Source organism: Nomascus leucogenys, chromosome 1a (assembly GCF_006542625.1).
Source record: "Nomascus leucogenys isolate Asia chromosome 1a, Asia_NLE_v1, whole genome shotgun sequence".
NCBI classification, from domain to species: domain Eukaryota; kingdom Metazoa; phylum Chordata; class Mammalia; order Primates; family Hylobatidae; genus Nomascus; species Nomascus leucogenys.
This window is the reverse complement of record NC_044381.1, coordinates 56,625,839-56,642,527: the sequence shown is the minus strand read 5'-3', so window position 1 is coordinate 56,642,527 and position 16,689 is coordinate 56,625,839.

Here is a 16,689-nt window from a genome sequence, read left to right as displayed (position 1 = left end):
TAATATATATAATTTCCCAAACAAGACTGGCAAACTTGGCCACTGAAGCAGCTGTAAAAATGGAAATGCAATCACAGAAGGAGTTATCGGCCTGATGAATTGAGGCTTCTTGACACTACTTGACATTCATTCTCAATTACCAAGTTCAGGCTTCTTGCCTTCATTGAGCAGCACTACAGAGCACCTCACATAAATGAGTGAATTCTGGGCAGCCATGATGGTGTAAGTAGCATGCTTCACTTTTTCAAAGGACTTGGGTCAGCCGACGAAGCACTAAGCATTAAATTATTTCTGACAGCAGCCACAGGCTATTAGAATGTAACCCCCCTCTCTCTTTCAGATGTTTATCTTTGAAGAATCTACTCACATTTTTATTGCAGTCATAAAGTCTGTTGTAATAATAAAAATAAAAAAGACATCTAACCTGTACCTACACACTGGAGCAGAGCTCTGGATATATTAATTGGTTTCTCTTACTCTTTCTTCTATCTAAGTAATAAAGTAAGACTTACGGAAAGTTTAAAATGAAGAAAAGTTGTTATGGAGTCAGTAGGATAAGAGTCCAGGATGTAGAAGATACTTTGTCTTCCCAAGAACATAGGTGGAAACAAATAAGGAAAGGCGAGTTTTGTCCAGACAGGTATGTTTTGGTTGCAGTGTTTATAGAAACATCATGAATTATAAGATATGAAAATATCCATGGCTTCCTTGAAATTTCACATTTCATAAAATTGTACAATGTTAGAACCCCAAAAAATTTATGTTTTATACATTCACGTCTTTATTGTGTGTCTAACACGTTTCAGACATTGTGCTAAACAGATACATGTATGATTACCAGTTACGTTCAATGCTATTAAGGAAAGAGCAAAGTACTTTGACAGAGTCTAGCAGGAACAATGTATGTTAGGCTTGGGAATAGGTAAAGGTCAGGCAAGGTTTCTCTGAGGGAAGGACATTTAAGCTGAGTTGTGAAAGGAAGAAAATATGCCAGGCAGGAAAAATGTTCTATGACCAATGGCCGGTGGTGTGTGGTCCTTTCAAGTGAGTGAATAGGCCACTGAGGTTTGGAGATATATTCCATAAGCGTTGATCCCATCAACATGAATAACAAGATTATTCCACCTGCCTGGCAGATTTACAGATTGAAATTGAGATTTTTGTTTGGTGGAAAGAAATGTGTTACGAGCTCAATTATTTAATTCGTAACACGCATTGTTTACTAAATCATATGGTTAGTAGGAAAATTAAAGTTCTGGAAAATGTCTGTGATATGGTTTGGCTCTGTGTCCCCACCCAAATCCCATCTTGAATTGTAATCCCCACATGTTAAAGAGGGACCTGGTGGGAAGTGATTGGATCATGGGGCAGTTTCCATATGCTGTTCTCGTGATAGTGAGTGGGTTCTCATGAGATCTGATGGTTTAAAAGTGTAGCCCTTCCTCCCTCGCTCTCTCTCTCCCGCCACCTTGTGAAGAAGGTGTCTGCTTCCCTTTCACCTTCAACCATGATTGTAAGTTTCCTGAGGCTTCCCCAGCCACGTGGAACTGTGAGTCAATTAACCTTCTTTCCTTTATAAATTACCCGGTCTCAGGCATTTCTTTATAGCAGTGTGAAAACAGACTGATATAATCTGACATGGAATCAACTAAATGTGCTCAACATCTGAATTTTCTCAGCTTTTTGGTATTATCATGCCCATTAGAAGAGATTATAAAGTATGGGAATGGAAACCTGCTTCCTATCTGTGGCTGCATTACCATGACTAAGATGACTTGGTCCTAGAAACCATTTGCTTAGTAAAAGCCTCAAGAAGACCCAAGAGTTCCAGGCCAATGTTATAACCTTTTATCCTATAAAACCACACATGACAAGAGACTCATTCCTTCTTCTACGTAAATCTCTGACAAATATATCACTAAGGGAATAACAATGATCCAATGGGAAAATACAGACAAATAAACAGGCAAATCAGAAGAAATACCAACATACCTCTTGACTGAGCAGTCTCCATTGTACAAATGTATCTTACAGCTACCTCTCCACCTATGTAAGAAAGTATAATTATGAAGATATTTATCGTAGCACTGTTTATAAAATAAATAAAAAGTGGAAATAGCCAAATTGTTCAACAATTGGATTATTGACAAATAAAAGTCAGAATATCCAGATAACAAAATACTACACAGCCATTCAAAGAATGAGGTAGATACATGAAAAGCCATTTGTTGATATAAAAAGCCACTGTCTTAGTCTATTTTCTGTTGCTTATAGACGAATACCTGAAAATGCGTAATTTATTTTAAAAAATAATTTATTTCTTATAGTTATAGAAGCTGAGAAGCCCAGAGGTGAGGGGCTACATCTGGTGAGAGCCTTTGTGCTTGTTGGGACCCTCTGAAGAGTCCCATAATGGCATAGGGTATCTCATGGTGAGGGGTTGGGCATGCTAGTGTGATATCTTAGTCTCTTTCCTGCTTCTGCTTCTTATAGTCACCAGTTCCCCTCCCATGATAACCCATTAATCCATGAATGGACTAGTCCATTCATAAGCACCAGACTCTCATGATCAAATAACCTCCAAGACATCTCTCTCTCAGGTTTTTTTTGTTTGTTTGTTTTACAGGATCTCACTCTCTCACCCAGGCTGGAGTGCAGCAGCATGATCATGGCTCACTGCAGCCTTGACCTGGGCTCAGGTGATCCTCCCACATCAGCCTCCCTAGTAGATGAGGACTACAGTTGCATGCCACCATTCCCGGCTAATTTTTGTACTTTTTGTAAAGACAGTGTTTCATCATGTTTCCCAGGCTAGTCTCGAACTCCTGAGCTCAAGTGATCCTCCTGCCTCAGTCTCCCATAGTGCTGGGATTGTAGGCATGAGCCACCATTCCCGCCCCCAACCCCAACCTGTCAATATTGCCACATTGAGGATTAAGTTTCAACTTGAGCTTTGGAGGGAACAAGCATTCAAACCACAGCAACCATCAAGATATAGTGAATGAAAAAAGCAAAGGACAGTGTGCCTAGTAAGATTCATTAGTCATTTTCTAAAGGAAATATATAGCACATGTATTATTGGCTGAACTGAGTCGCTCAAAGCTGTGTGTTGAATTCGTAACCCCCAGTAACTCAGAATAGGTTGTATTTGGAAACAGGATATTTAAAGAGGTGACTAAGTTACAATGAGGCCATTAGGGTAAGATCTATCTAATCTAACTGGCGTCCTTATAAGAAGAGACTAGGACACATGGAGAGACATCAGGGACACACACATTCGGGAGGAAAGGCCATGTGAAAGCACAGCGAGAAAGTAGCCATCTGCAAGCCAAGGAGAGATGATGCAGGAGAAGCCAAACCTGCCAAACCTTGATCTTGAACTTGTACCTTCCAGAACTGTGAAAAAATATATATACTGTTTTGTTTAAACCTCCCAGACTATGGTATGTTGTTATGGCAGCAACAGCAACCTAATACAGTATGTATATATGTATATATGTATGTAGAATATTTTTGGATGTATACTCAAGAAACAGCTGATGATATTTATCTCGAGACAGTGTGACTAGGGGTCTGAGGTAAAACCTCAGTCACACACTCTATTTTGTACTTATTTATTTATTTATTTATAAGACAAGGCCTGGCTGTGTCACGCAGGCAGCGCAGTGCTGTGATATCGGTTTACTGCAACCTCTGCCTCATGGGCTCAAGCCATACTCCATGTCAGCCTCCTCAGTATCTGGGACTACCATATCTGGCTAATTTTTTTGTACTTTTCATAGAGACAGGGTTTTGCCATGTTGCCCAGGCTGGTCTTGAACTCCCAGGCTCAAGCGATCCACCCACTCTCAACCTCCTAAAGTACTGGGATTACAGGCGTGAACCAGCACACCCCATGTTTAACTTTTACCATATACATCTATGGTGAGTTTGAGGATGTCTGGGTTGATCAAGGAAAACTCGGGACCATGAGACTGTAGCAGTTTTATTGTGCCCTGCTGGAACAGGGTTGCATGAGAGAGGAAGTCCCCCATAGAGTAGATCTTCCAGAGACAATGGCATGAGGCCACCAACCAGAAGGAGAAGAGGGTAAGGGAACTCTCAAGGGAGAGAGGAATTATAGAGGGGTTTTGTATGTCTAAGCAATGTCACTCAGCAGCAAGGTGGGAAATCGGGTCAGAGAGCTCTGAAGGGCAACAGCAGTTCAGGGTCATTTATAACTATGGGATTTATCTTCTGTATGGCTAGATGGTGGGGTGCAGTTGTGTGGGGGTATGCAAAGCAAGTAGACTGAATGGTTAAAAATATGCTTATTTGGCCTATATCTAAAGCAAATTGATGTGTAAAATTTTGAGTTTGGCATCAGTGGCCTTTGAGCTAACAGTCCTACTCTGCTGTGAAGAAATAAACAACATAAGGCCAATATAAGGAGCCATTTTTAACCCATTTATATAACAGCATCATTATCATTACCAAGATCATTATTGTCATTGTTGTCATCATCAACTATTTAATAGGAAAACAGATCTGTCTAGGTAGAAGTTTCACTCTCCGAAAAATAAGGTATCAGGCATTTTCACTTCTACTCTCCTCCGCAGGGAGACCACAGACCACCCCCACCCCTTCCTCTGAATCCTCTACACCATGGCCTTTACCTCAGGCTGACAAGCTTGTGTGTACTGAATATCAGGATTTTTTTTTTATCTCTCCTGGGAACTCATTTTACATTTTCTCAAAATGTGTTAATATACATTCATTGGTAATATCCCAGAGTCAATATGTCCTGAGAAGAAAATAATATCTGAGATATATTGGTTGATCCACAAACAGAATGTCTATTTTTCTTTTTTCTTTTTTTTTTTTTTTTGAGACAGAATCTCTCTCTGTCACCTGGTCTGGAGTGCCGTGGCACGATCTCAGCTCACTGCAACCTCTGCTTCCCTGGTTCAAGTGATTCTCCAGCCTCAGCCTCCAGAGTAGCTGGGATTACAGGCATACACCACCACATCTGGCTAAGTTTTGTATTTTTGGTAGAGACGGGGTTTCACCATGTTGGCCAGGCTGATCTCGAACTCTTAACCTAAGGTGATCCACCCACCTCGGCCTCCCAGAGTGCTGGGATTACAGACATGAGCCACTATGCTCGGTCCAGAATGTCTGTTTTTCTAAGTAGCAGAATTATCTACACTAAAGCTTTGTGAGGGATAGGAGAGAGTGGAACCTTGCATGGTATAATTTTATTAAATGACCTCTAAGATTACTCATAGTTTTTTTTCTTTTTTCTTTTTTTTTTTTTTTTTTTGAGATGGAGTCTTGCTCTGCCACCCAGGCTGGAGTGCAGTGACGTGATCTCGGCTCACTACAACCTCCACCTCCCAAGTTCAAGTGATTCTAATGCCTCAGCCTCCAGAGTAGCTAGAATTACAGGCATGTGCCACCGTGCCTGGCTAATTTTTGTATTTTTAGTAGAGACAGGGTTTTACTGTATTGGCCAGGCTGGTCTCGAACTCCCTGACCTCGTGATCTGCCTGTCTCAGCCTCCCAAAGTGCTGGGATTACAGGTGTGAGCCACTGTGCCTGGCCAGAATACTCAAAATATTTTATCTCGTAATCTAGTGCCAGATGTAATGCAGGTGGGCACTGTAAGAGTCCAAAATGAGAAAGCTCAATAATAGCTGATTAAGAATGGAATTTTCTTTTCTCTTTTTTTTTTGAGATGGAGTCTCACTCAGGCTGGAGAGCAGTGCATGATCTTGACTTACTGTAACCTCTGCCTCCCAGGTTCATGAGATTCTTGTGCCTCAGCCTCTTGAGTAGATGCGGTTTCAGGTGTATGCCACTACACCCAGCTAATTTTTGTATTTTTAGTAGAGACAGGGTTTCACCATATTGGCCAGACTGGTATTAACTCCTGGCCTCAAGCGATCTGCCCACCATGACCTCACAAAGTGCTGGGATTACAGGCGTGAGCCACCACGCCCAGTCTAGGACAGAATTTTCACAGAATCATTAGGACTTGAGCTGAGCCTTGAGCAATGGACAGCACTTGTATAAGAAGCAAAAAAATTGTAGGCAAGATGTTAGTCCATTTTCTGTTGTTATAACAGAATACCTGAGAAGGGGTAATTTATAAAGAAAAGAGGTTTATTTCGCTGACAGTTCTGCAGGCTGGGAAATTCAAGATTGGGCAACCTTACCTGAAAGCTTCTGGTAAGGGTCTTGTGCTGCATCAAAACATGGTAGAGAGGCCAGGCACTATGGCTCATGGCTGTAATACTAGCACTTTGGGAGGCTGAGGTGGGCTGATCACCTGAGGTCAGGAGTTCAAGATGAGCCTGGCCAACACAGTAAAACCCTGTCTCTACTAAAAATACAAAAATTAGTTGGGCATGGTGGTGTGCGCCTCTAGTCCCAGCTACTCATGAAGCTGAGGTTGAAGTAAGCCGAGATTGTGCCACTGCACTCCAGCCTGGGTGACACAGTGAGATGACATCTCAAAAAAAAAAAAAAAAAAAAAAACTACACACACACACACGCGGTGGAGAAATGAAATGGGAACTGGGCATGTACACAAAAGGAAAATAGGAGCGGCAACCTTGCTTTATAACAACCTGCTCCTGCAGGAACTATCCATTTCCACAAGAACTATCCAGTCTTTTGAGGAAGACATTAACCCATCTTAATCATCTTAATGACCTAATCACTTCTTTTTTTTTTTGAAACAGAGTCTTGCTTTGTCACCTAGGCTGGAGTGCGGTGGCACGATCTCAGCTCACTGCAACTTCCACCTCCTGGGTTCAATCTCCTGCCTCAGCCTCCTGAGTAACTGCGATTTCAGGCGTGTACCACCATGCTCTGCTAATTTTTCTATATTTAGTAGAGATGGGGTTTCACCATGTTGGCTAGGCTTGTCTCCGACTCCTGAGCTCGTGATCTGCCCACCTGGGCCTCCCAAAGTGCTGGGATTACAAGCGTGAGCCACCACATCTGGCCCCAATCACTTCTTAAAGGCACCACTTGCCAACACACTTTTGCTGAGGACAACTCTCAACATGAGTTTTGTGCTGTGGTTTCTCAAACCATAGCACATGAGAAACAGAATTGTAGTGCCAAGGTCCCACTCATGGCAGGAGGAACCAGGGAAGAACATCGGCCTCAAATGCCTCTGCCAAAGATACAAGATCCAAATACCAACTGGTGGCCAGGAAAAAGCTCTTCCTCATAGAGGCCACAACAAAATAACACACGGGTGATGATCACTTCAACGGAAATTAAAGTTAGAGCTAGAGGAGCAGAACAAAGCCATCAAACTTTAACATATAAACAAACCTAATGGTCAGACAGCAAAGGCATTAGCAGTAAGAGGTTGAGAACTGAAATGGAAGTCAGTTTAAGATAAAAAGTTCAAATAGAAACCACGAAAATCTGAGGGTGTAGTAACACTATTTTATGTGGTGCCCCAGGACAGGCTCCCAAGGTTTGGGGGACATATGGGGGAAAACATAACATTTCCCAATCAGATGAGGTGTTTCAGCAATGTTCAATTGTTTTTTTGTTGTTGTTGTTGTTTTTTTTTAGCAATGTTCAATTGTTTTACAGACAAGAAGCTGATGTCCAGAGAGACTGGCTTGCCCAATATCACGTAACTCATAGCTGATAAGTATACAAAGTAAAAATGGAGATAAAATGATTGGGTTTTTGTTCTTTGGGATTTGTTTGGTTAACATTAAGAAAATTAGTTTAACTACAACTAAGGGTATGTATAGGAAAATAGAAGTAGAATGGTTCCTGATACTGGAATCGTGAAAGATGGTAGAGAGCATAGATATGGTGTTTTAAGAAAATATGAATTACTTCAAGCCCAGAAGATAAAAATGTGCATAAGAACAAACAGGAAGATGCTGACATCATGCTGCATTGTAGATGTATGCTTATGCGTGTTTTCAATTTATATGTAATTGGGATGGGTGCAATGGCTTACGCCTGTAATCCCAGCACTTTGGTAGGCCGAGGTGGGTGGATCACAAGGTCAAGAGTTTGAGGCCATTCTGGCCAACATGCTGAAACCCCGTCTCTACTAAAAATACAAAACTTAGCTGGGCATGGTGACGCATGCCTGTAGTCCCAACTACTCGGGAAGCTGAAGCCAGAGAATTGCTTGAACCTGGGAGGCGTAGGTTGCAGTGAGCCGAGATCGCACCATTGCACTACAGCCTGGCGACAGAGCAAAAAGACTCCATCTCAAAAAAAAAAAAAAAAAAAAAAAGTGTATATAATTGTTTGGGCACAGTGGCTCATGCCTATAATCCCAGCACATTGGGAGGCCAAGGCAGGTGGATCACTTGAGCTCAGGAGTTTGAGACCAGTTTGAGCAACATGGTGAAACCCCATCTTTACAAAAAATACAAATATTATCTGGGCATGGTGGCACACACCTGTACTTCCAGCTACTCAGGAGGCAGAGGTGGGAGGATCACTTGAGCCTGAGAGGCAGAGGTTGTAGTGAACTGAGGTCATGCCACTGCACTCCAGCCTGGGTGACAGAGCGAGACCCTGTCTAAAAAAAAAACCATATGTATATCCACATATACGTATATGTATATCCACATATACGTATATGTATATCCACATATACATATATGTATATATGTACACACATACGTATGTATGTATGTATATACACACACACACAATTATTTGTGATATAGGCAGTGCTGATAATAGTCTCTGACAGAGATGAACCCCTGAGGAGAGAAGGTAGAGAGGGTAGAGAATCACCTCATGTTGTTCATGTAGGGATTTCAGTCATTTCCTTGAAAAGAAATCACTTAATATTATGTTATTTGATTATGGTGTGTCTGTGTTGGTGTATGTGTGTGTAAAATTAGTACTTTTTAAATAAAACATAAAAATATGAGCTGTACGTCCACTGGTATTAAGATGGGTGGCCTGTCAATGTAATGTAGTTTAAATGCTAAAAAATAAAATAAATTTTTATGAGAAGAGTCCCTTGAGGATACAAAACATGTATTTGCCCTAAGTAATAAATGAGGCTTGTAATTGACATAAATAATTCTTCAGTTGTAGATTTTTTAGGAGATTATTGTTTTTTGGTGATAAAATGGCTAGGGTGAGATTTGATGTAACCTTTTGGGACAAGTAAAACATGTCTTGGTCCTCAGTTTCTACAGGGTATTCAAAATTGTCCTTACTACCACAACTACTATTTCTGCCCCCATTATCAATCACTAGAAATATAGTGCCGGGCGTGTTGGCTCACACCTGTAATCCCTATATAGGCCGGGCGTGTTGGCTCACACCTGTAATCCCAGCACTTTGGGAGGCCAAGACAGGTGGATCACCGGAGATCAGGAGTTAGAGACCAGCCTGGCCAACATAGGGAAACCTGTCTCTACCAAAAATACAAAAATTAGCTAGGCATGGTGGCACACGCCTATAATCCCAGCTACTCGGGAGGCTGAGGCAGGAGAATTGCTTGAATCCAGGAGGCAGAGGTTGCAGTGAGCTGACACCACACCACTGCACTACAGCCTGGGCAAAAGAGCAAGACTCTGTCTCAAAAAAAAAAAGAAAAAGGAAAAAAAATATATATGTAGCACTTTATCACTCCAGCCACAGATGACTATCAAGTCATATTTTTTAAATGTTGACACTGATAGGTGGCATATCTAGTGAGGTAAGAATTGTATGAGTTTCTGAGCATTTGTTTGCGTAAGCATTCTAAAATTAAGCTCAAAATTTTTGTAACATATAAAGCTGAAGAGAGTGCAAAAAGCCTTTATGAAGACTGCTTGAACTTCTGACCACTTGCTTAGTGAACAACATAACCTTCAAAGCATTTGCAAATCAATCAAACATTTTAAAGTTTTAGCAGTTTTATTATAAAACTGCTTTATCTGTGGATCAAAAAAAATCTGTAGTTGATGCCAATGAAATGTCACAAATAAGGTCAAATAAACTAGGAACCCACCCGAAACTCCATTATGTAAGGCAAGAGAACATTGAAGGAAGAAAATGAATTGGAACTGAGAAAAATAATAGCAAAACTCTATAGGATTAATAAATTATCAGCATTGTTTGTATTATAAATGTTCAGCAAATTACAATCAACCCTGGAGGAGTTTGTTGTAGAAAATGTGTCTTAACTCTGAACCCTATGTTCACATGTGGCATGTACTTCTCTTTTCACTGGACACAGACATGGCTTTTATAATCAGAAGAAGATAACTTCCTACACTGTTGGCATTTCCAAGCGTCATTTATAATTCACAGGGACAGATTTTAGATTGAATCAGTATGTATTATCTCAAATCTGCATTACCTAGTCAAAGTTCTGTCATGGGACTCATTAAGGAATATAACTGAGGACAAGATTCTTAATTCTGCCTACAAGTAAATAAATAAAATGTTAATATTTCATTAATGACTGATAAGTTCTCATGGGTTCTTTTGTACTCACTATAAAATGTATAGTGTTTTCCAAAATGTATTATCTTATTCTTTGAATAGTTTATTTTACAGATATAGAATCTGAGGCTTAAAGGAAAATTGGCAAAATTGGAACTAGTACCTATGCCTTCTCTTCGTAAACCAAGTAGTGTGTTATTCATCAAACTATGCCAATATGCGGAAAATCAGGGCTCCATCATGCCTGTTTCTAGAAGCATTTCTAGAAGCACCCTTCCACTTCTATCCGGAATGGATCTTCAGTCCCTACATTCATGATGGCTGTGTCTGGTGCTTGCTAAAGTGTCTGTTCTGATTGATTTTTTTTTTTTTTTTGAGACGGAGTCTCGCACTGTCGTCCACGCTGTAGTGCAGTGGCGCTATCTTGGCTCACTGCAACCTCTGCCTCAGGGGTTCAAGCAATTCTCCTGCCTCAGCCTCCCGACTAGCTGGGATTACAGGCACCCACCACCACACCCGGCTAATTTTTTGAATTTTTAGTAAAGACAGGGTTTCACCATGTTGGCCAGACTGGTCTCAAACTCCTGACCTCAGGTGATCCACCTGCTTTGGCCTCCCAAAGTGCTGGGATTACAGGCGTGAGCCACTGTGCCCACCCCTGACTGATTCTTAATAATTTGAATACCACCCTTGATCAATACAAACCTATTCAGTACCAAATTTTCAAGACTGCGAAAGGTAGTCATGGGGATTAAATCTATTCTGAAGATTGATTGCATAATATGGACATTAGTCAAGTGACTTACTGACGTGTGCTTAATGAAAGATATAACTTGAATAACTGAATAAACATTGTACATTAGCCATTGTTTGGACTTAGTATATAGTAATTTTTTATCGAAAAGACAATGTAATAGCAGGATGTAGACAACTTAACCCCCAGAATAAAAAATAGCTATCTTAATCTGATGGTATAGGTAGGCCTGCAATTATATTTTAATAGTATGCTTTATTCAATTTAGATAGCTATAAATATCTTTCCTTGTCTCTACACAGTCTAATCAGATTTCAGTGGCTGCATACTATGCCAATGGATATAGATTTGATTTTAACTATGACATTACCACTTTAAGATTAAATGTAATGGTAATAATGCTTTTGGTAAACCTCACATAACTTGACTTTATATGATACAAGCCATTAAAATATTACTTTTTTTCAATGAGTTATTATTTTGATGATTTAGGCTCTTGAAAGTCTTGTAATTCTAAGGTGTGAACTAACTTTATTTATCTTGGAAAATGTGAAAATGTACCTTGAAGGTACAAATTACTTTCACAATAAATACCAAATGATTTGCTTGATATAAAATTTAAATCAATATGTTACATGCTTGTTTAGGGAATATGTCTATACATTATTTCTGTGGACAATAAGGAAAAGACACCAAGTTTGGAAAACTAGAATATAATGAGTTTGGAATAAAAAAATAAAGCCCTATTCATGGCCATTGTGTTATTATATATGATATAATTTTCACAAGTCAAAAAATACCATTTGGATATTCACGCTATCACGGTTGTTTGATACTTTGACTGCTGCCGCTGTTTCAGCTCAGACAAGAGTGTGATTTCATCCTGAGGTCAAATCCCATGCAAGCACGATTTCTTGAAGCAAAATTTCATCTCACGAAAGCATAATGCATTCTGCCAAACCTGTTCATGCCAATGCAGGTCATTTAGTATATAATTGGCTGCAACTGGCACTCACACAAGCTGTGACATTTTCTATCAGCAACGGGGTAGTATTTGGAATGCCAAAGAAACAATTACATGCTGCAGAAGATAGCCTGAAGTGGAAAAAGAGGAAATGCAGTATTAAAGAAACCAGCTCTTTTCCATTTCAAAGAGGTAGTGAGGAAGCTACAGTACCTGTCATTCTACTTTCTTCTATAAAATGTGAGAAGTGAAGAAAAGAGAAAATATTGACTTGGGAAATAAAGGATGAAATCATTTGGGGTCTTCTTTTTAGGGAAGGCAAATAAAATAAAGAGAGTACTAATTAAAAGTACCCAGAGACCACTTAATATTAAGGAAAAATGGCACTGACTTATAAAATGTCATTCCGTTGGTAAATAAAGGAGAGAGAAAAAAACTGAAAGATGAATGGAGGAAAGAGGAATGAAAGAAATAAAGTAAGAGAGGAAGTAATCCTTACAAAAAGAAAATAGACCAGGAGAATTTGGGAAAATAGAAACCTAAATAAAAAACTGTGGCATCAATAGATTACTTTAAATGCTTGTTTTCTCTAGTGATTAAATGTAAAATAATATAACAAGGATACAAAATTTTGGACTCTCCCATTAGCAAAGATTAAAAAGAAATTTAATATCCAGTTTGGGCAAGTATGTGGAAAAACAGTCTCATACACTGCAGTGGAAATATAAATAAATAAATTGTGTGTGGAACTAATGGGTAAAACTTTATTAAAATATTCATACCCATTGACTCAACAATTCCCCTTGGCTGCACATGGCAGCTCATGCCTGTAATCCCTGTACTTTGGGAGGCTGAGGGAGGAGGCTTATTTGAGGCCAGGAGTTTGAGACCAGCCTGGGCAACATAGGGAGATCTGTCTCGACAAAAAAAAATAAAAAAAATAGATGGTTGCAGTGGCACACGCCTGTGGTCCTAGCTACTTGGGAGGCTGAGGTGGGAGGATTGCAACAGAGTGAGACCCTGTCTAAAAAACAAAGAAACAAACAAAACAAAATAAAAAAAATTATCCTTATAGGAGAGACACATATAAGTATGAAAATATATGTATACAAGTATATTCTCTGCAGAATGGTTTATGATCAAGAAAAATTGAAAAACAACAAAAATATGCATGGGATATTTAAGTTCATCCATACAGTGAAATGCTATACATAAGCTAGAAATAATTAATAAAATCATATATTAATAGAATGTCCAATATATATTAAGTGAAGGTGCCTATGGTAGTAGTAGTAATACTAATAATGTGCATAATAAAAAGTTAATATTGTATGATTCCAACTATATGACTTTCTGGAAATGGCAAAACTATGAAGACACTAAAAAAATAAATCAGTGGTTGCCAGAGGTTAGGGGAAAGAGAGAGGTGAATAGGCAGAGAACAGAGGATTTTTAGGGCAGTGAAATTATCCACTATGGATACTTGGATACAAGCACATTCTACATTGTATCTTGATATATCTATAAGATATAAGTAAGATACAATGTATCTTGATATATCTATAAGATATAAGTAAGATACAATGTATCCTGTATCTGCATTGTATCTTGTATTTCAGTGTACAGAGCTGGATCTGCAATGGTAGATACTTGTCATTATACACTCTTTAAAACCCATAGAACCTATGACATCAAGAATGAACCCTAATGTATATATGGATTTGGGGTGAGAAGGATATATCAATGTAGAATCATGGACTGTAACAATGTACCACTCTGGTGGAGGATGTTGATAGTAGGGAAGGTTGTAGGGGAAGGAACATGGGAACTCTCTGTACTTTCCACTCAATTTTGCTGTGAACCTAAAACTGATCTAAAAAAATAAGGTTTACTGAAAATTTTTAAAAATTAATATTTATCCGGTAGTATGATCACGGCTCACTGCAGCCTCAACTCATCTGGCTCAAGCAATCCTCCCACCTCAGCCTCCAGAGTAGCTGGGACTACAGGTGTGTACCATCATGCCCAGCTAATTTTTTATTTTTTTTTGGAGACAGGATCTCTCTATGTTGCCCAGGCTGCTCTCAAAATCCTGTACTCAAGAGATCCACTCACCTCAGCCTCCCAAAGTGCTGGGATTACAGGTAGAAGCCACCACCTCCTGCCAAGAACCTATTTTTCATGTCGTGCTAATCCCTTTATAACCTTATCTCATTTAATTCTCACAAAAATTTTATTACATAGGTAGTATTTTTATCTGCAGATGAGGAAATCTGAGACTTAGGGAGGTTAAATAAACTGCCCAAAGATGCTCATAAGAGACAGAGCTGTGTCTCAAAAGCAGATGCTCCTGGCTCCCACATCCAGGCTTTCCACATGGGGCATGGGACTCACTGGGCTCCCAAGGCCAGGTCTTGTGTAGATACTCAAAGTCCAGATTCTGAAAGTATAAACAATCCAATTTTAGAAGAATTATCTTACTAAATGCACAGGAAAAAATACAGAGTGTTGACCAAACTGTTAACATCCTTTATTAAAGAAGAAACTGTTGGATTGTATTACATTCTGTTCATTTCTGCAAGGTTTGTAATTTTTTATAACAGCACTTACTTCTCTATAAAAAGAACAAAAACCAGTAAGTTTAATAAAATGCATAATTTTTTTTTCTTTTTTTGAGACAGAGTCTCGCTCTGTCCCCAGGCTGGAGTGCAGTGGTGCCATCTCGGCACACTGCAACCTCCGCCTCCCAGGTTCAGGCAATTCTCCTGCCTCAGCCTTCTGAGTAACTGGGACTACAGGTGCACACCACCATGCCCAACTAATTTTTGTATTTTTAGTAGAGACGAGATTTCACCATGTTGGCCTGGATGGTCTTGATCTTTTGACCTTGTGATCCGCCCACCTCGGCCTCCCAATAAAGTGCTTAATTTCTGAAAGTTGATGGCAAAGTAGCATTCTAATGTGACTGATATAGGCCCAGCGAAGTGGCTCATGCCTGTAATCCCAGTACTTTGGGAGGCCGAGGAAGGTGGATCACCTGAAGGCAAGAGTTCAAGACCAGCCTGGCCACCATGGTGGAACCCCATCTCTACAAAAATACAAAAAATTAGCCGGGTGTGGTGGCAGGCGCCTGTAATCCCAGCTACTTGGGAGGCTGAGGCAAGAGAATTGCTTGAACCTGGGAGGCGGAGGTTGCAGTGAGCCAAGATCATGCCACTGCACTCCAGCCTGGGCAACAGAGCGAGACTCTGTCTCAAATAAAAATAAATAAATAAATAAATAAAAATAAAGTGACTGATATGTCTTTAATCAATGTTCTAAGAACTTCTGAATGCAAAGATGCCCAAATGCCAGTCCATGAACGTGTGGAATATTTTATTGCACATACCTATTCCTTGGCCTCAAATGCCCCATCCTACTCCCTTCAGTACATTTAGAATGGAGCTCAAGAATTTACATTTTTAAAAAGCTCCCCAGGTGATTCTGATACTCAATCAGGTTTGGGAATCACTGTCTAAGGGAATGTGATTTATGTGGATCAAAAGAAGAAAGAGAGAGATTGCACCATATGGTACATTAACTCTTTAATTTCATTTTAAAGGTAGTGTCAGAGAAAGAGTTTCTATATCATCAGTGTATGTAATATTACTGAAAACATGCCTACAACTTTGTTCATGTGAAATATGGCAATAATTTAAATTTACCTTGGAATGGAGGGAGGAAGGGTGTTTGTCAGGTTGTATAACTGAGTAATTGAAACATTTTGGCATTGGTGCAGAGATAGATATCTAGACTGACAGAGCGTAGTAAAGAGCACAGAAACAGATCCAAGCATAGGTGAAACTTTGGTTTATCCTAGGGTTGGCCATAGATCAATGGGCAGGATGGCATTGTGCAATGGGCTACCTATATGAGGGGGAATTAAGATGAACAGTTAGCAGAGTGCCTGATACTTATTGGGCATTCAGATTTTTGGTTTAAGACAGCAACTGCTTAAAAAAAACAGTCCCTTGAGTTCTGCTTTTCTAACTTTCTACCGTCAGCTGCCTTCATTAACTGGGCCTTCTCTTCTTCTTCCTCCTCCTTCACCTTTCGTTAAATGTTTGTGTTTGCCTTGATTCTTTCTTTCTTTTCTTTTTCTTTTTTTTTTTTTTCTTTTTGAGACGGAGTCTCACTCTGTCACCAGGCCAGAGTGCAGTGGTGCGATCTCGGCTCACTGCAAGCTCTGCCTCCTGGGTTCAAGCAGTTCTCCTGCTTCAGCCTCCCAAGTAGCTGGGACTACAGACACTTGTCACCATGCCCAGCTAATTTTGTATTTTTAGTAGACACGGGTTTCCACCATGTTGGCCAGGATGGTCTCAATCTCCGGACCTCGTGATCCGCCCACCTCGGCCTCCCAAAGTGCTGGGATTACAGTCGTGAGCCACCGCACCCGGCCTGCCTTGATTCTTTTCTTGGTTCTCTTCCATTTTCTTCACACTCTACCTGCTCTCCTGGGTGATCTTATCCATTCTTATGACTGACCACCAAAGACAAAAAGAAA